The 20,646-nt window shown below is 37.5% G+C and overlaps 1 protein-coding gene across 4 annotated transcripts in view; it reads left to right on the top strand.

Annotated features, from left to right (window-relative positions):
- Positions 1-20,646, top strand: part of Gpr176 (G protein-coupled receptor 176) — a 133,695-nt gene that overhangs the window by 62,861 nt on the left and 50,188 nt on the right. The window lies entirely within an intron of this gene.

Genomic DNA, 20,646 nt, shown 5'->3' on the forward strand with positions numbered 1-20,646 from the left:
TCTCTCTCAGACAAGGGCCTCTTGTCTAAAACATATAAAGAATTAAAGAAACTCAGACCTCCGAAATTCAAAGATCCAGTCCAAAAATGGGCATCTGAGATGAATATGCAATTCTCAGATGAAGAAATGCAAATGGCAAATAAATACATGAAAAAATGCTCATCATCATTGGTCATTAGAGAAATGCAAATTAAAACCACACTGAGATACCATCTCACTCCTGAAAGAATGGCCAGGATCAAGAAAACCGACAACAAATGCTGGAGAGGCTGTGGGGAAAAAGGAACTCTCCTGCACTGCTGGTGGGAGTGTAGACTGGTACAGCCTTTGTGGAGATCTGTCTGGAGATTTCTCAAAAAGTTGGGACTGGAAATCCCATTTATTCCAGCTATTCCACTTCTAGGCATATTCCCAGAAGAACTGAAAGCATCATACCACAGTGATATATGTGCACCTATGTTTATAGCAGCACAATTTGTAATTGCCAGATCTTGGAAACAACCCAAGTGCCCATCAACTGAGGAATGGATAAAAAAGTTGTGGTATTTCTATACAATGGAGTATTATTCAGCTATAAAGAAGGATCACATTGAGATATTTATCAATAAATGGGCGCAGCTTGAGACCATACTCATTAGTGAAATAAATCAATCTCGCATGTGTGAATACCGAATAGTTTCCCTAATGTAAATAATGATTCAAATATATAAAAATATGTGGTAATCATGATTCCCCATTAGGTGGCCTTGAAGCCTTATAAAGTTTTCACTCATTAATTAGAAAGGCTTTATTCTGGGCTTCTTGATATGAAAATATTTGAAGCTAGAGTATATGAAGTTTTATCCAAATATTTCAAGGAAAAAGACACTATGGTAACTACTATTAAGTCAGGTTATAAGGTGGTGAAGTACTAGGTTGTTGAAACAGTCATGCTGTGACCTCTATTGTTATATTGTTATATACTGTTTTATCTCAATCTCCCCCTTATTGTTTCAAAAAAAAATTATTTAGTCATTTCTTATGTTTGTCTTAATTAAAGAAAAAATTCAAAAAAATTAGGATATATAAATAGTATCTCTTTTCGATTTCCTATTAACTTGTTTTGAAGTCCTGTAGTACTCCCACGATCTTGTTTTGACTGATTAGACTCTGTTCCATTCTATATGATAGTATCAAGTTTGAAGAAATAGGCAACTACTTTGAAGACAATAAGATTCACTAAGATACCCGTTCTGGTTTGACTATTGTCTTCTTTGGAAGTCCTGTAAAATGCCTAAGTTTTATTGGTCTTGTTCTCTACTGTTTTGTCCAACTTTATAATATCTAATAAGATAGACAATTCTTTTTAAGGAAACAAGGGACAACGTTGATAACCATTGTTGATAAACTTGTACTCTGTTCTACACCATGTGCTATGTCTATCCTTGGTATTGACTGACAGCTTTGTTTTGCCATATTTGACTGTATTCTTCCCCCCCCCAAAGAAAGTAATAAGCACTAAGGAGTAATAAAATCCAAGATGTGTAAATTTTGTTGTAAAAAAGAGAGGGGAAAAAAAAAAAAGAAAAAGAGCTCTAACGGATATAACAGCAAGAGTGTTTGGGGGTGTTAAATAGCTGACTTTATCAATGTTTTTGGAACATTGAACACAGCTGTTTGCAGTCTCCCTGTTTGAATGTCCACCTTGTGTTCTTTGATACTGTGATTTGAGGAATTATTTTCAAGAAAATAGTGTGTAATCTACTAGCAGGTAATTTCTTACTGTTACGTTTTTTTGTTTTGTTTTGTTTTGTTTTGTTTTGTAGTTCTGTATTGCGTGTACCCTTACGCCGCTTTGGTTTGTTTTGTGTTTTTCTCTTTTTCCTCTTAAATAAAAAAAAAAAACATAATACAAGGTGATCAACAATGGTTACCATAATGCCTCCCGCTATCTCTAATAGAATTGCCTATACCATTAGTTATAATACAATTGAACAAAACAGTAAAGAACAAAACCGACAAAACCAAAGCATTGGAGACATTGTAGGTCTTCAAAAGTAGATAAAAGTCAACGAGAATGGGCGTTATAATGAATCTCATTATCTTCACAGCTAATGCCTAAATTTTCGAACCTGATACTATCCAGCAAAACAGAATAGGGGAACATCAGTTAAAAACCAGATGGTGAGAGTAATACAGGGCTTTAAATCGAGGTAATGGAAAGTCAAAGTGGGTTACTATAATATATCCTGTTATTTTTTTTCCTTTAATTAAAAGGATAAAAAATTTTAAAAAAGTATTAAAAAAGTAAATAATGGAGTGGAGATTGAGATAAAAGAGGGCATAACAACGAAACAGCACAGATCAAAACATAACCATTTAAGCAGAATAGTGTTTCACCACCAGATAATCCTGACCTAAAAGTAGTTACCATATTGTCTCTTTCCTTGAAATCCTTGAGTACAACTTTGTATACTGTAGCATTAAGTATATCAAAACAATGTAAAACCATTTAAGAGAATGACAGCATTACAGAGTATTTAGAATCGACTAACAGAAAATGAATAATGGTTTCTGTATAATCTCCTTGTCTTTAAAAGGTTTTTGCTTATACTATCGTACATAATAAGATCCAATAAGATACAGCCTATTTAGACCATTGGAGACAGAAGGACAAAAGCTAGATGAGACTTCAAAACAAGATGATACTAAATCAGTATTACCTATTAAGATGTCATTTTCTCCAAAATAGCTGTTCCTATCATCCAATCTTCTCTGCCTCATTTCTGTTGAGCTCTTATTCTGTCAGTAGCTGTCAGTTTGTCTTCTTCATTTTGTTCTCTGCTCCATTAGTTGTGGCCTCCACTATTTCTGGATTCTTTGTATTTTTCTTTTTTTAGAATATCCTGCAATACTCTCTGTAGAGTTGAATTGGTGGTTGCAAATTCCCCCAGTTCCTCTTTATCCTGGAAGCACCTTGTTTTTCCATCAATTTCCAGGGACAGTTGTGCAGGATATCTCAATCTTGGCTGGAGATTATTATCTTTCAAAGCTTGAATTATTTCCCCCCACGCTCTTCGTGATTTGATGGTTTGTGCAGAGAAATCTGCTGTAATTCTGATGGGTGCTCCCTTGTAAGTGGTCTGTTTCTTGTCTCTGACAGCTTTTAATATTCTGTTCTTGTATTGAATTTCTGGAATTTTTATTATTATATGCCTGGGTGTTGCTCTGTTTGGGTTGTAGGTAGCTGGGGTCCTGTATGCCTCATACATCTGAGTATCTTTACCTTTTGCTAAATTAGGAAAATTCTCCTGGATTATTTCTGTGAGTAGCTTTTGTAGTTCACTTGTTTGTGTCCCTACTTCTTCTTTTATGTTCTTAATCCTTAAGTTATGGATCCTCTTATCATCTTCTTGTCTTTGTATTATTGCTGTTTGTTTCTTTGTTATTTTTAAGAAGTTTTTCATTTCATTCTCCCATATTACAATTCTGCCCTCCAGTTCAGATAGTCTGTCCTTAGTTTCTTTCAAGCTGTTATGCCAGTCTTCGATAGACTTCTTAGTTTCTTGGTAGTCCCTTTGAACCTGCTTCACATATTCTATGCTTTCCCTGTTTTCTCCATCAAACAATTCTCCCCTCTTTTTCTGTTCTTCCATTCCACCATCTGTTTTTTCTTGGGTGGGGCTTAGCATTTCTCTAACTATTTTGCATACTTCTAGCTTCAGGTCGTTGATAACTTCATTCCTGAATTGGTCTATGAGGCTCTCTATATGGTGCTTTATGTGTATTGGTGCAGTGTCCGCTATTGCCTGTTTCTCAGAGTTGGGGGCCGAGGAGCCTTTCTTGTTGCTGCCTCTTCCCATATTCTCTGTTCCTTATATATGCAAGCTTATATGAGAGGCCCAGCTTCTCTCCCTGTCAGCCACAGCCTGATCGAATTGCGCCGGTTAGGTGTTCCCACTCACCGCTGCGCACCAGGCAGCCTACGCGGGGCCCGCCCCTCCCGGCCTCCGTCGGGCTCTGGGATCTGAGTTGGGCCAGCCTACGGGGTCCGCCGGCAGCGTCACACAGGCCAGGCACTTTTCACCAATCCCGCCCGAGAGGGGAATGTGTGGCTGGAGTTGCCACCGCGCCCTGCTCCCGCAGGACTGCTCGGGCCCAGAAAGTCCGCTGGAGTCAAACTGTGGTGGAGTGTCAGTTTCTCTCACTCACCTCGCCACAAGTCAGAACATGCCTCCCTGCCCGTCCTGTTTTCGACTCCGTTCGCAGACTCCCGTTCTCAGAGTTTCCGCGCGTCTCTGTCCTTGCCGAGCCACTGTAGAGGCAGCCAGCCACTGCGCGGCGTGAAACCCAAATCGCGGCTTCCAATGGCGCAGGGTCCAGCCTCAGCAGCGAGACTTTTCTGTTCCTGTTTTAGCACCAGGACTGCATTCCAAGTTGGTTTCTCTCAGCCGAGTTCGTTCCTGAGTCAGTAGAGCATAACTCCACCTGCTTATGTCTCTTTAGTCCGCAGCATATCTGGCTTCTGAGCCTAGTTTTTCAGAGAGCCTCCGGTAGTTGCTGTTATCTGTCCGCCATGTTCTCCCGGAAGTCCGAATTAATCCACTTGATGAAGTGAGAACCCTCACGATCCAGTCACTTTTCAAACCTCCATCAGCTGGCTTATAAGCCTTCAGTCCAGTGAATCTTAGAGAAAAGGGTGCAGTTTAGATTCCAGGCATAACAGGCTCCCGAAGAAGAAATAGGCTTACCTGTTTAAAGGCATTTGTTAAAAGGAAGAGAGTTTGAGTTGCCACTTACCAATCTAATTTTTTGAATACAGGATGACAAAAATTACATTTTTGTTAATTTTTTAAAGATAATATAAAAGAGAATATAGAAGTGAAAATTTCATCAAATTTATTGAATATTTCTGCTGTGTTGCTCTGAGTATCTTTGAGAAGGACGGAGGTAATTGAGCACAGGGGATAGTACTAGAATGAGAAATGTTAGCACCCAACCTAGCACTAGTCTGTGCCATGGTGCTCCCAGACTCAGACCATGTCCCTCTGCAAAACTTCATATAGCTGAGTTCTTTTCCTATCCCTATGTTTAAGCCACTGTTCTTGTTTGTTTCTTTTTTGTTTTGTTTGGGTGTTTTCCTGTACCTGGTTAAATGTACTTGTTGCTGGCTGTGTTTCAGGTTGTCTGGGTGTCACACGGAGGCTTTCCCAGCCTGAGATCCAGTCTTCCATGACCCAACCACAGGAGTGTTTCCTCCTACCCTACGATTTTGGGTTTTCTGTGTCATTGTCACCATTTTTGTGGGTCAAAACTGCTTTCTGGAGAGTTTGTCATCTACCTCCTTAGGCAGTAGTAGCTGTTACATCCGAAAGATTGTAAAAAGTGGGGGTTTCTGTTCCCCAGTACTGTCTACTTGGGCAAAGGAAGTCACTGAAGATGGATTCCTCTTTCAGCTCTATCTAAATTCATCTCCCACACAGTCTCCTCAGGTAAAGGCAGAGGAGGGGTTTCTAGGATTGCTCTCTATCCCAACACTACTCAAGTTCATAGGGAAATGCTAGGAATTACTACACCTGTCCCCGATCACTTTGCTGAATTCAGGTCTTCTTTCTGCTCAGGCTGTATGTCTGTGTAGTAACAAAGTCAGCATTCATAAAAGTATGCTGAGATTCTTCTCTTACTGTATCACCAGAGGAAATCTCCCTTCCTGTGCTCACTTGCTGAGACTCACTTGCCTCTGTTACTTTACTCATCTTTCCAAACCCCAGTATTTCTGAGTTTTACCTGGTTGCTTGCTCGCTCAAGTTGCAACTCAGAGATTTTTAAAAAATCTTTCTATTTCTTCATGGTGCTGCTTACCTGTTGGTTTGGATGAACATCCTGGAGTAGCTTGTGAGTGCGGCCTTCCTCTAGGCTGCCATGATCAAAAACCTGGAGCTGACTTTTTGAAACCTTAGGACTGAAGTCCCAGATGGAAAATATGTTTTCATGCTCTTGCCAGGAATGTAATATTGACAGGGGTTCTGAGGTCTTGTCCTGGGTTCAGGGGAAGAGAGTTGTGGGAGATTTGCAATGTTTGCTGTGAATGGAGAAGGGGAATAATAGTGTGCTTTGTGTGTGCGATAAGGTCACTTGGGAATTTCTCAGACAAGAAAATATTGGCTTTATATTTCTTTTTCTGATTTCTCATAATAGTTGAGCAGTGTCTTTGTCACAGTCTCATTGCTGGGACAAAGTAGCAGATGTACACAAGTTTTCAGTCCATGCTCAGCTGGCTCTAAGTCAGAAATGACATAATGAAAGGGCCTGCCATGAAAGAAAGGTGCTTATGTCATGGAAGCCAGGAAGCAGAGAGAGAATGGATGAACAAGGAAGGGAGAGACACCCTTCAAGGTCTTGTCCTCAGTGCCCTCCCTGCCTCTTCTAAGGAGGCCCCACCTCCTAACAGCACATTTAGCTGTGAACTTATCTGTAGATTAAATTAATCCATGGGTGAGTTTAGTGCCTCGATGATCCAATCACTTTCAAAAGCTCATCCTCTGAACACTTGAGTCTTTTGGGGCACATTCCAGACCTACCATTCTTTTTCTTTTCTTGTCCAGCAGAAAACAGTGGGCTAGAAGAATTAAGAGCAGTGTAAAATAAATATGTATGTGTGGTCCTTCAAGATATATCAAAGAATTCTGTGACCTGATGGGCCACATCTGATTACACGGCCCTATTAGGCCCTTGGGCCTCAACACTGCAAGAAGACTGTTCAAGGGCAGACAGCAGCTGAGGGAGCAGTTACAATAAAAAGTTTAATTAAGGTACAAGCTGGATGTCCTTTGTTAGTGTTAGTCTTCAGTCACCATGACATTTTAGAAACAAAACATGTCTGAGACAAAGGAGATGACTGGAAATGGCACCATTTCATGCACTAAAATACATATTTTTAGCAAATTCTACTGCATTCTACTGAAGTCTGCATTCAGAGAAAACTACTTTGGTGCATGAAATTGCAGTTGCTATGACAACAAGAGGCTGCATCTCACTGGCTCGTGCTTATAAAGAAAACAAGAATTGTTGTTAATGAATGAGAAAGAACCAAGCATTACCTTAAAGAAAAAGAGAGAGCCTGGGATGTACTCATTGAAATCCTAGGCCTAATCAGGCATGGGAATGGAGTATAATAATTTTTATACATTGCTGAGTTGTATTTATTAGTATCTTGTTAATAGTTTTATGCATATACTCAGAAAGATATTAATCTTCAATTTTCTCTCTTTTTTTTAATACTTTGAGTTAAGTACAAAAGGTGGTACCAACTTAATAAAATGAATTGAGAAGTATTTTCTCTTTATTTTCTGGAACAGTTCGTGCAGAATTGGTATTGATTCTTCTTTAATCATTTGGTAGTAGGATTGGTAGGATTCTTCTTTAATCATTTAATCATTTGGTAATCTTTTTGGGAAGTTTTCAAAGTATAAATTAAATTTCCTAAATATTAATAAGGTTGTTCAGGGGCTGGGGATTTAGCTCAGTGGCTTAAGCATCTGCCTGGCAAGCATGAGGTTGTGAGTGTGATCCCTGGTACCCAAAAACAAAGTTCAGATTCAGTGTTTCATATGGAGCAAGTTCTGGTAATTTGTATTTTTCAAAGAATTGGCACATTTCACCTGCATTGTGAAGTTTGTATATGGAGTCACTTCCTTATATTTTCAATGTCTTTGGGTTCTGCATTTATATCCCATTTAATTTCTGATATTGGTGATTTGTATCTTCTGTCTTGTCTTTGTCAGTATTGGTAGAGGTTTATTAATTTTGTTGATTTCTTCAAAGGACTAGGTTTTCATCATTGATTTTATCTGGTATGTTTCTGACTTAGATTTCATTAATTTATATTGTTATTACTTCCTGCCTTTTACTTGCTTTCAATTAATCTTTCTCATCTTTTTCTAGGTTTTTTATTTGGGAGTTTAGCTTATTGAATTTAGACTTTACCTTATTTTTCATGTAAGCATTCAGGGTTGCAAGTTTCTCAGCACTGCTTTAGTTGTGTCCCACTAACTTTGAGATTTCTTGTATTTTTATTTTCATTCATTTTGACATATTGTATGATTTATCTTCTTGACCCATGTGTTTTTAAGCAATGTATTGTTTGGGTATTAGAAATGTTTGGAGATTGTATCAGTCATTGCTTACTAGAGAAACAGATTTAATGTAAAATATACAGGTATATAGAATTTACAAGATTGGCCACCTACAGAGTCAGGTGTGGAGGAATTGTGAACCAAAACAAATCTTTCTTAGTTATCAGTTATGCATCTCAGGTATTTTGTCACACAACAGAAAAATAGCACAAGTTAGAACTGCAAGAGAGTAGGGGAATATTTTACCTTTGTTTGCTCAGAATTTTTGTAGTTTTGGTTTTGAAAGTCTCTCATCCCATGTATCCATCAGCCCTCAGCTGATTGGATTTTGAGAGTGAAGAGTGTGAAATAACATGGAAGTGGTTTGAGATTATTGCAGAGATGTCCAAGTTCAGTTCTTCAAAACCTCACCCTTTTGAGGCCTTGTTAGAGTGTGTTCTTCTTAAAGGCAGCAAACCAAGGTAAAGTAAGCCCTCCTGGGTAGCCTGTGTGTTCTTGCCCCAGTTTCACAATCTGTTTTTTTTTCAGTGGAAGGTGGCAATAGAGGGTGGGTGGAATGGAGGCCTGCTATTGGGTTACCAGGAATAGTGTGAAAGAATATTTCTTAATCTCTTTATCAGTCCTCTTGTCTGAGTTTGTGACCATGGTGAGAACCATGGAACTCTGTCTTATTGTGATTTGGATACTGGAGTAGGTGAATAGCTAAACTGACAGCTATATCATGTGGATATGGTTAAATACAAATTTTATAATAATGTTTCCCAGTGTGTGATCTGAAGCTGTGTTTTCCAGGATCACCCAGGCCAGGGCCTTATGAAATATAGATTGTGAATCATAAGGAAACTATGTTTTATAAGCACCTTATGTAATTTTCATGAAACCTAACATTTGAGGATGTCTGTCCCAGTAGTAATACTTGGAAGATCATCTTCTGACTTTGATTTTTGTTGAAGGAGCCATAAAAAATATTTGGCACCCTGAGTTTTATGATTCATTTCATTCTGCTAACTGTGTGGCATTAAGTTTGGGTAAAGTTTAGTAGTAGCACCCTTTACCCCAACACTTTTTGGATGCTAATCTTTCTACCTTTAGCAGTGGAAAGAGGGAGAACTTCATATTAACTGGCAGAATAATATCATTGTAGCAGTTGAAAAGTTTCTTCTCTCAGTTTATAGGCTTTCTCTAAGATTGGAGGGAAAATTAAATAACAAAATGACTCAAAGTCATCAGATGAAGGGTAGCACTTGCTGCCCTGTGTTCTGAAGCTGGGATAATTTGTAGGTGATTTTTAAGACTATTTCTTTTTTGAAAGTTGCTTCCCCCATTAACTGTACCTGCCACATATCTAGTATTTTTAAAATAATGTCTATTTTAGAAAGATATTTGTTGTGTTATAAATCTAGACGGCATCTTAGCTGGGAATTGGGCTTTCTTTCTTGCCTCAGGCAGAACTATGCTTGTGTAATAATGTTTTACACTAGCAGACAGTGAGTGTTGATTTGTCAGCCAACTGGTATTTCAAACTCCAGGTGTCCAAGTAACTTACAAAATGTAATTCTGGGAGTGAATATGGAGAGCAGTGGTTGTTTAAGTGCTGTAACTGGGCTGTGTTAGTGAGCTTCCTGTCAATATAGCAAAGTGCTTTTTATGGAACAAGTTTGTTTTGGCTCACGGTTTTAGAGGTTCAGTCCAGGTTCAGACTCTGCCCATTGCTGTGAGGTCTGGTGCAGCACATGGTGGTAGGAGTGTTTGGCAGAGCAAAACTGCTCATATCATCACAAGCTGGGGAGTGAAAGAGAAATAAGAGGGGACCAGGATCTCTCAGTCCTCTTCAGGGCATTTCCTCAATGACCTAAGGAACTTTTATAAGACCCCGTCTCTCTGGAAGCCTAGTCTTTAGGAATGGACTTGTGGGAGATATTCAGGGTCCACACTATAGCAAGAGCTGATAGGGGACTCTTTGGAAGGGTCTGTTTCAGCTGATAGTAACTTTGATGGGGTGGTGGGGCAGTAGTACCTTTCCATACTCAGCATTGTATTCTGACCCTGTGCTCACATGGCTTAACAGTGGCCAAACTAAAGCTAATAACAATAATGATTTAGAAGTAGATTTCTTTTCTTGATTATAAATTACTTTTGAAATACCTATAATTGACTTCATTTTTGTGTTGGCCTTTGTGGCCTACTTGCAGTTACCAGCCCTCACGGGCATTTCACACATACTCTGTGACAGTCAAATTATGTTCCTCTTCCACTTCAGCCATCAGGCTGTGATTCCATGTCTGAATCCTCCCATGACTCCTCCCTCTTGGCAGCTTCTTCCTCATGAAAATACAGAAGAAAACTTCTCACTCTTCCATTGTGTTGTCTCATCCTGGAAGAGGCAAGGGACCTCTCTGGGGTCTCTTTTTAAAGGGGACTAAGCCTAGTCACGCTCAGAGCCCCCCCCCCCATATACCAGCACATTGGGAATTATTTTTCATCATATAAATGATGAAACAGTGTGATACAAACATTTAAGCCATAGCATGTTTGGATGGCTTTGAATTAGCAGCATAAGCTCATAGAAACCTAGGTCCCATCAGTGGGCTAGGTGTAGACCTTACTTTAAGTCCCTATAAAGAGTTTAATCTTAATGTATTCAGTTGAAAAGAGAGCAGTCTGTAGGCTGAAATTACTGCTTGTGTGTTTGAAGCAACAGAGTCATTATAATAGTTCTTCCAAAATTTATAAATATGCCACATCTGGTCATACAGTGTCATCATTAAAGTCAGGCAAGGAGTACCAATAAATTTAGTAACTAGTTTAAATGTAACATGTACAAGAATATTATAAACATTCCATATTTCCACTTAGATTTATCATTATTTTAACAAAACTAAGAGACAAAGCAATTATAAGCAGTGGGCAAAGACAAGACACAAATAATTATAAGCTATGGGCAAAAAAAAGCAAACTTTGAAGCATAAAAGTTTATATAAACGAGTCCCAGTTTAGAGTATGAAACAAAAGCAAACTCTCCAATGATTATGGTGGAAGACCTCCAAATGATATAAGGGAATGAAACTACCATCCTAGTAGATGTCCAATATGAGTTCATGTTCTATAAAATTGAAGAGTGAATTTTAGGAATAGCAGAGGTTAATAGAAGAACTTATTTATTGAGAGAAAGAAAGCTTCTGCCTGAGAGAAAAACAGAAGGGGTCCTGAATGGGTTGCTTGCTCTATTTTCTTGATAATGAGTATTCACTGTTACAAATTTACCTTGTAGCACTACTCTTATTGTGTGCCATATGTTCTGTTGTATTGGCATTTTTGTTTAATTGTAGGCATTGTCTAATTTCTTCTTTAGTTTCTTTATGATTTACTGGTTGCTCAGGAGGGTGTTATTTAATTTCTATGTGTTTATGGAGTTTCTGTGGTTTCTTTCCCCATTGATTTCCAGTTTTCTTGCATGGGGGTTTAATAATATACATGGGATAGTCTGCATTTACTTATGCATGTTCTATGAGCTAATATGTGGTCTATTTGGAGAAAGAATTGTGCAGCTGAGAAGAATATAAATTCTGATGTTGCAGAATGGAACACTCTGTAGATACCTACTAAGACCATTTGTTCTAAAGGCTCAGTTCTGGTATTTCTTTGTTGGTTTTTTTTGTCTAGCTCATCTATTTGAGACAGAAGGGTTTTTGTTTTAAATAGTTGGATACAATGGCATTTGGTGCATATATATTTATGACTGTTATCTATTCCTCTTGGTTTCCTTTACAATAATGTAGTGACTTTCTTTGTATCTCTTAATCAGTCTTGGATTGAAATACACTTTATCTGCAAATAGAATAGATACCCCTACTTTTTTCAAGGTTCCAGGATTGGTTATTGTTTTTCATCCTTTGAACTTCAGGCTATGAATTTCTTTGGAATTAAATAGGTTTTTTGTATACAGCGTATTGTTGGCTCTTGCTTCTTGATCTATCTTGCTAGTCTATTTCTTTTAATTGGCAGATTGAAACCATTAATGTAGATAATTGCAACTGATATGTAGTGACTTATCCTTGTCACTATATTATTTTCTTGTTGTTGCTTTTTTTCTCCCCTCTGATTAGCTCCTTGCTTTGCCTTGTAAACTCATTTTGTTTGGGTTCATGGAGTTGTAGTTACTGTTATGTCCTTCTAGAATGTCCTTCAGAATATTTTGGTGTGATGGTTTGGTGTTCATGAATTTCTTTAGGTGTTCTTTGTCATGGAAGTATCTCATTTCTCCATCAATTTTGAAAGATGGCTTTGTGGGATACTTCAATCTGGGTTGGAAGTTGTTTTCTTTTAGGACTTGAAATACTTTACTCCACGCTTTCCTTAACTTGAGAGTTTGTGTTGAGAAATCTGCTGTGATTCTTATGGGCTTTCTTTTATGGGGAATTTGTTTCTTTTCTCTAGTAGCTTTTAATATTCTGTTCTTATGCTGAATTTCTGGAATCTTGACTATTATATCCTGCATTGTAGATTTTTTTTAATGGTTGATTGAAGTTCTATATGCCTCACTTATAATCTATAAGTCAAATTTGTTTTTCTCAGCTTGGGAAATTTTGTCATTACTTCTGTGAACAACTTTTTTTTAATGTAATTTGCACTATCTTCTTATTTTTTTCATTGACTCCAATAAACTTATTTTAGTCCTCTTTGCATCATCTAACAACTGTTGAATTGTTTTTTGTGGTCCCTTGCTATTTTTAAGAAATTTTTCTGGGTGCTGGCCATGGTGGTAGATACCTGAAATCCCAGAACTTAGGAGGCTGAGAGGCAGGAGGATCGTGGTGAGTTCAAAGCTAGCCTGGGCTAGAAAGAAAGTTCAAGCCAGATTGGGCTAGAAAGAAAGTTCAAGGTCAAGTGAAACCTTGTCTCAAAGAGACGAAAAAAGAAATCTTTCTTTTCATGATCACTAACTGCAACCTTGTCTTTCATATCTGAGATTCAGCCCTTGCATTAGTTCATCTGCTGTGAATACTTTCAGTGGAATTTTTAATCTTGTGGATATGACTCTTTCATGGATTACTTTCTTTGTTGAGTGTTCATGATTTCCATCGTTTTCCTAAACTTTTCTATTTTTAAATTTGTATTTGTTCTAGAGTCACTATGTCTTTCATTATGCTCTGCATCTTTGTAGTTATCTGAGAAATTATTTCTGATTTTCTGGAGCCTCATTCATCTGTTTTGTTACTTCTGCTGTTACCACTTCTCAGAGTCCAGGTGGCTTGCAAATTGTTCCATCTCACTGCCTTCTGAGTTTGCCTTTGGTGAACTGAAATCTGGGGTTGCATCATGCTTAAGTGTCTTCTCATTTTAAATTTTTTTTGAATTTAATTACTGGCTTGATACTTATAAATTGCTTATGGTAAGTAGCTTTATTGGTAGTATTTAGTATTCTTAGTAATTGACTACTTCTCAGAGATGTCTTCCAGGTGTAGCTGGAATTTGGGTTTTGAGTCTGTTGCAAGATCCTACTACCTCTTCAGTTTATTGGGGATGAGAAGTTACTGCCTACTTGACCTAGCCCCTAGTTCTTTGGTAATGGCCTATAGAATTTTTTTTTTTTTTTTTTTTTTTTTTTTTTTTTGGCCTTTAAGCAATCTCAGTCTTGATATTTTAGGAAGAACAACTAATTAGAGCAATTATGTCACCTACTACATTCTGCAATAACAATAGCATCAAACACAGCCTAGAAAATGACAAACTGTGGTATTAACTTTCCACTTACCATATTAACTATGTTTGTGGTTACATAAAAAAATCTAAAACAAACCACAGAATTGAATATGGTATATGTGCTCTCAGTATGGTGATTTTACCCTCAGGGAAGAAAATTTCCAAGAGGTTAGGGGAAAATAGAGAATTAGAAGCAAGGCTAGAGAACAGAGGAGGATTATGCAAACTGGGAAATTGGTGAAGAAGATGGGAGGGGAAGAGAGAAGGGAGAAATACAATTAAGACCAGAACACCTCAAGAACAAGAAACTAGGAACAATTTTCACACATATAAAAACGAGCAAACAAGAGAGCAAAGCAAAACAAAACAAAAGCAAAAAAGAAGAAGAAAGTGTCCATTTCAAGGTGTGTCTGTGCCGTCATTGCTAGACAAAGTGGGCAGAAAGAGTCCAGATCCATGTTTGTTAATCCCAGGAAGCCAGCTGTAGATTTATGGCAGGATAGTGGATTATCTCAGCAAGTTTGTGCCTCAAGTTTCATTGAAATGCAGGCTGGTTTCTGGTTGTGAGACTGGAATGAATGAGATTTGTTTAGCCTGCAATGGTCTGCCTGCCTCCTGCTGACTTGAACTTGGCTCCTCGACCTCCTGCAGACTTGAACTCAGTTTTACCTAACTCTGACACTAAACTGTTAGATGGAGCCAGCCCACAGCTGCTCTGATTTCTGAGCTTAGCTGGCCCCTTTCCAAGATGGCTACCAACCAGTCACTGTCTCTGAGGGACCCTGGAGCCTGAATACCTCACCAGCCACTGCAGTCTGCTTCATCAGCTGCTCAGGTCTACTGGTAGGCTTCTCCATGGAATGCTCTAGCACCCCCAGTAGTTGCCGTGTGTCTGCAGGTTTGAGCTGCTCCTCCCATGTAGTGACTCAGAGCTTAGGGAGAAAGTGCTGCCCGCATGTCTTCTTTCTGTGTTAAAGTCTCTCTGTTCACTCTCCACATGGGCTTCAGATTTTGTTTCAGATCTTTGCTGGGTCCCAAGGACTCACTTTCCTCCTTTCTCTTCTTCATGTTGCAATGTTTCAGTGTCGGACACCAAATCACAGAGAGGCTGTTTTCTGCCATTTGGCAGTCTCATTGGGTTCTTTTATTTATCACCATCTGCCATTTGGCAGTCTCATTGGATTCTTTCATTTTGTTGTTTGCTTATTCATTTTTATAGTTTTATTTGTTAACTACCAATTACGTACTTACTTGATAAGATTCTGGTTGTTGTTCAGCAAGAACCAGTGCATCCTTTCCCAAACTTGAAGCAGGAGAGTGAGAATGAAACCTTACCTGGATGCACAGAGCACGGAAAGGTATTAACCGTCTCCTGTTTTATATAGCATGGAAAATCCACCTCCCTTAGAATCTACGAACTTCATAAAAAGTACATGCCTGAAGGGCTTGCCTAAAGTAAAGGGATGGATCTTGATGGCGGGCAGAAAGTGTCAGTTATTGTCAAGAATTCTTTCCAGTTCTTTTTAGAACAATAGAAATCCTGGGTTTTAGATGGACACAAAGCTTCCCTGAATAAAGGCAGGTCATGTGGCAATCAGTGTGGTCAAATGATGCAAAATGTCCTATGATGGCTTCTTGGTATTTTTCCTAGAGACAGGGATACTGTCTGCTTCTTTTCCAGTTGCTTCGTCTCTTCTGTGCTGCACCTGTAATATGGATTGTTAACTGAGCTCTAGTTCCCGCCTCCGACATGTGAATTGGGGCCCGGTATTTGGGAAGGTGAAAGAATGACCTAGAAAGATCCTAAAGTTTTGTGGGACAGAGTTTGAATGTCTTTCTCTTGGATTTTTGTATGAGACAGAAAGACATATTTGTCTCTCTTAACTATTATTTTGTTATGTAGCCAAATCTAAAGTGATGCAAGGATTTGTTATTTAGGAAAGGCGATTTGAAAACCATTCCTGGAAGTTTATTGCAGGCTTCATTTATCTGGTATTCATTATTAATCTCTAAAAACACCCCCAATGTAATCTATTTCTCTTTGTTCAAATCTGTGAAAATGGAGAACAGTTGATTGGCTTCTTCCTCATAATAAACATTCATGGAATATAACATTTTAATTTATTTTTAAAATTTATGTTGTGGTAACTGGGACTTGACTCAAGGACTTTATGTTAGACCAGAATTCTACACCCCAGTCCCTTATTTTAGTTTTATAGCTTTTTTCTTTTTTTTCAACATTTTTTTATTTAAAGAGAAAGAAAAAAAAAACAGAAAAAAGTAGAAATAATACAGAATTACAGAAAAATAAACAGTAAGATATCACTAGTTGATAAGTTACATATTGTCATCTTAGAAATAGTTGTTCAGGTTACAAAATTAAAGCATGTAAAGTGACATTCAAATAGTGACACTGCCAGCAGTTCTGCTCAATGATCCAACAAAAACTTAGTAATATGGTTATCAGTCTTTCACACTTGTTTTTTATCTTAAAGAGAGTAAGATTAAATGTATCAAAACAGTTCAAAAAGAAACAATTTAAAGAAATACAGGTTTCAAAGCAAGTCCACTGGAGATTGTCACTGTCTATCTTATTGTCTCTAGTTTTCTTCCAAATAGTTGTCCCCATCTTCACACACATTGAATACATACTGCATATTATAGAACTAATCAAGTCATTACAGGATGATGAAGGCTTTTTAGGTCTTCAAGATCTGACATTGGGGAAGACACTAATGACTATCATAGTGTCTCTCATTCTCTTTATAGTAGCTGTTCTTATTTTACATATGCTGAAATTGAACTTGAGACTAGACTAATATCACTCTGAACAGTGCATAATAGTATTGCTACATTTTATATCATAATGCTACAGAATTAACATTGGGTTTCTTAGTGTCAATCAGTACATTTAGAACTTTAATTTTTTTTTATCAGTACCAGGAATCAAACTCACGATTGTGCATTTGCAAGGCAGGCACTTATGCTGCTGGCTAAATCCCTGGCCCCTTTAATGTACTTTATGAAAAATATTCATAACTAGACACATAGGAGAACTGGCTCTGCTAAGCTTGATATTCTACTTATGCATATGATTTGTTAGTGGATTGCAACTAGCTTGCTTTTAGAGACATGAGTAAATTTTTTGCTGAACAAAAGCTCCTGAAAAGAGGAGAAAGACAATGTACTTATACTATATCTAGGTAGAATTAGTGGATAACAGTCTCTCTTTCTCTCCTGCCTTTGTCTCTCTCTCCCTTTCTCTTCCTTTGAGCGTGCCTCTACTCAAAGAGAGATGAAGATATCTTTAAAGGAAAACATTTTGTATGTTCAATTGCCTTCTTGTTCCTGACTTCATGGGGAGTCAGGCACATCCCAGTAGGGAAGCAATGTCAGATGCCTTTGATGCATGAAATTGGGCTGGTGTCCGAGAGGCCAGACACATTTTAGTGCCAAATGTCTTACTCTGGAGATTAAATTCTCTGCAAAATAGTGACTTAAAACCAACATTTGAGGGAGATATAATTGATAAGTATTAGGAATTTCTTCACTTTTGTACCCCACATCTTCAGAAATATAATTGACTCACTTAAAAAATAACTTTACTGAAGTATAATTCACTTGCCATATGATTTACCCCTTTGGAGTGTACAGTTCAGTGGGTTTTATCATATTGGCAGAGTTGTGAAACCATACTACAGTCAGCATTTGGACATTTTTATTACTCCTTTTAAAAGGAACCCTAAAATCATTAGCATCTCCATTTTCCTGCAGTCTTTTTTGAATACAACTCTGTGTAAACACTATCCTTTCTGTCTCTAATAATTTTCTTATTCTAGGCATGTAGAAGCGGAATTGTATAATGCATAGTCTTTTGTTATTAAGTGATTTACATATTGTTTTTGAGGTTCATCCTTGTTATAGTGTCTATCAGTGCTTCATTTCTTTGTATAGCTAAAAATATTCCATTGGATAAGTATACTTCATTTTCATTGTCTGTTCATCCATTGAAAAACATTTGGATGTCTTCACTTTTTCACTATTACAAATAAAGTTGCTATAAAGCACTCTTGTATAAGTGTCTGTGTGGGCATGTTTTTTCATTTTTCTTGTCTGTATAACAAGGAGTACAGTTGCTAAGTGTGGTAGACAAAGATTAAAGACCCTGCCCCACCATCCCCTAGAGATGTCCATGACCTGATCCCTGGGAACTGTGAATATGTTATATTACAGAGTACTTAGATATAGAATTAAAGGTTCAGATGGAATTAAAGTTGTTAATCAGCTCACCTTAAAATATGGAAATTATGGGTTATCTGAGTGGGCTCAGTGTAATTCAGAGTCCATGAAAGATTGAAAAAGGAAACAAGAAGTCAGAGTTAGAGTGATGCAGTATGGGAAATACTTCTCTGGTCATTATTGTCATTGTCAAGCGAAAAAGAATGGAAAGCTTTTTGCTTTTTTTTTTTTAAGACAAAAGTAAACAAAAATGAAAAGCAATGATAGTTTCAAAAGAGGATAAGACATTAACATTAATATATTGCATATTGTTGTCTTCAGATTACAAGACATAGATATACAAATTTAATCAACCAATATAAGCACCTACTGATCTTTTCAACAAACTAAAAAAAATTAGTATAATTATGTTAGCTATCTTGTGTATACATAGCTATATAGAGACATTGTCTTGGTTGCTTTTCTCTTGTTGCTGGGCAAAATACTCATCACCCAAAATGAAGGAAGGGAATGTTTATTTAACTCACTGTTTGTGGAAGTTTCAGTCCATAATCAGCTGGCTCCAAGGCAGGGTCTCCTGGCACAGGGGCAATACTTCAAGGCAATAGCCAGGAAAAGCAGCCAGAACAAAATGCAGCAGAGCAAGCCTCTTTTCCTCCCTTATATTTTACACAGGCCACCCTCCCACATGCAGGGCAGGTGTAGCACTCACAAAATCTCTGTGCCCTCCTCTTGCACATGATGAGGATATTTACAAAGTAAGAATTTTGGCTCCCTACTGAGTCTCTCAATTAAGCTTCTAAACTTCTCAAATTGACAAAGTATATCAATCACAACAGTTATACATGTTTTCTTTTCCCTTCCTTCACTTTTCCTTTCCCCCTCCTGGTTGTTCTTTCCTTGTGAGCAGTTTCTTTCCCTTTGTTAACATCTATTGCAGATTTTGTATCTTATTTACTCTTTAGTTTCTTACACTAGGAGACAAGATGATGATTACAAATGCAAATTTGATAATTTCACTTATGAGTATTTTCTCTAATCATATTCATTTACCTACAAAAACCTGGGATTTATTGTTTGTGGGCAAGTAGTACTCCATTATATAAAAATACCATATCTTTTTAATCAATTCCTCAGTTGATAGGCATTCAAATTTTTCCAAGGTTTACCTATTACAAATTGTGCTGCTTTAAACACGGGTGCACATATATCATTGTGGTATGATGTTTTTAATTCTGGGAAAATACCCAGAAGGGGAATAACTATAAAATGGGACCTCTAATCCTAGTTTTTGTAGGAATCTCCACACTGATTTCCACAGTGGTTGTGCCAGTCTGCATTTCCACCAACAGTGGAGAAGAATTCCTTTTTTCACACTGCCCTTCCAATATTTATTGTTGGTTGATTTCTTGATGAAGGCCATTCTTTCCATGGTGCAGTGAAGTCTCAGCATTGTTTTAATGTACATTTCTTGGGTGACTAATGATGTTAAAGACTTTTTTCATATATTTATCTGCCATTTGTCTTTGTTTATCTAAGAAGCGTATATTCATCTCAGATGTCCAGTTTTGGATTGGTTCTTTAAATTTGGGAGACCTGATTTTTTTTTCAATTCTTTATATGTTCTGGATAGAAGTCCTTTGTCTGAGGGACAGTTGTATAAAAATTTTTCCCATTTTGTGGGTTTGCTTTTCACTGTGTTGGTGACTTCTTTTGATGTGCAGAAACTCTTTAATAAGATGATATACTAGTTGTTGATTCTTTGAAGTTCTTCCTGTGCAGTTTGGGTTTGTTCATAACCTCTGCCTTACCCCTATATCGCTTAGATTTCTACCCACTTTTTATTCCAGTAGATTTAGTGGTTCTGTTTTAATATTTATATCTTTGTTTCATTTTTACTTTAGTTTAATGCGTGGTGATAGACTTGGGTCTAGTTTTAGTCTTTGGCATGAAGAAAACCAGTTTTTCCAGCATCATTTATTAAAGAGGCTTTCTTCCAAGCAGTGGACATGTTTGGCTCCTTTTTTCAAAGAAAAGGTGACTGAGTGTATTTGGAGTTGTGTCTGCGTCTGCTAAACTTTTCCATTGGTCCTCAGTTCTTTTTTTTTTTTTTTCTAATATCCTGCTGATTTTATCACAGTAGCTTTGTAGCATAACAGGGATTGTGATGCCTCTTGCCTTGCCCTTGTTGCCCAAAGGATTGCCTTTGCTATTGTAGGTATCCTGTTTCCAAATGAATTTTAGGAAAGTTTTCTCTAGATGTGTGAGATATGCTAATGGTATTTTGACTGAGATTATATTAAATCTGTGTAACAGTTTTGGAAGTATGGCCATTTGCACAGTGTTGGCTCTTCCTATCCAAGAGCAAGGATATCTTTGCATTTCCTGATACCCTGTTTGATGTCTTTTTTTCAGAGTGATGTAATTTTCAATGTGTACATCTTTTGTTTCATTTATGAGAGTGATTCCTAGATATTTCATGTTTTTGAATGCTATTGTGAAGGGCATGGTTTCTTTCTCAGTGAGTTTGTTGTTTATGTACAGGAATGCTATTGATATTTGAGTGTTAGCTTTGTATCCAGCTATGCTA

The sequence above is a fragment of the Cavia porcellus genome, unplaced genomic scaffold (assembly GCF_034190915.1).
Source record: "Cavia porcellus strain 051 isolate PalLab524CR breed Dunkin Hartley unplaced genomic scaffold, mCavPor4.1 scaffold_6, whole genome shotgun sequence".
Lineage (NCBI taxonomy): Eukaryota > Metazoa > Chordata > Mammalia > Rodentia > Caviidae > Cavia > Cavia porcellus.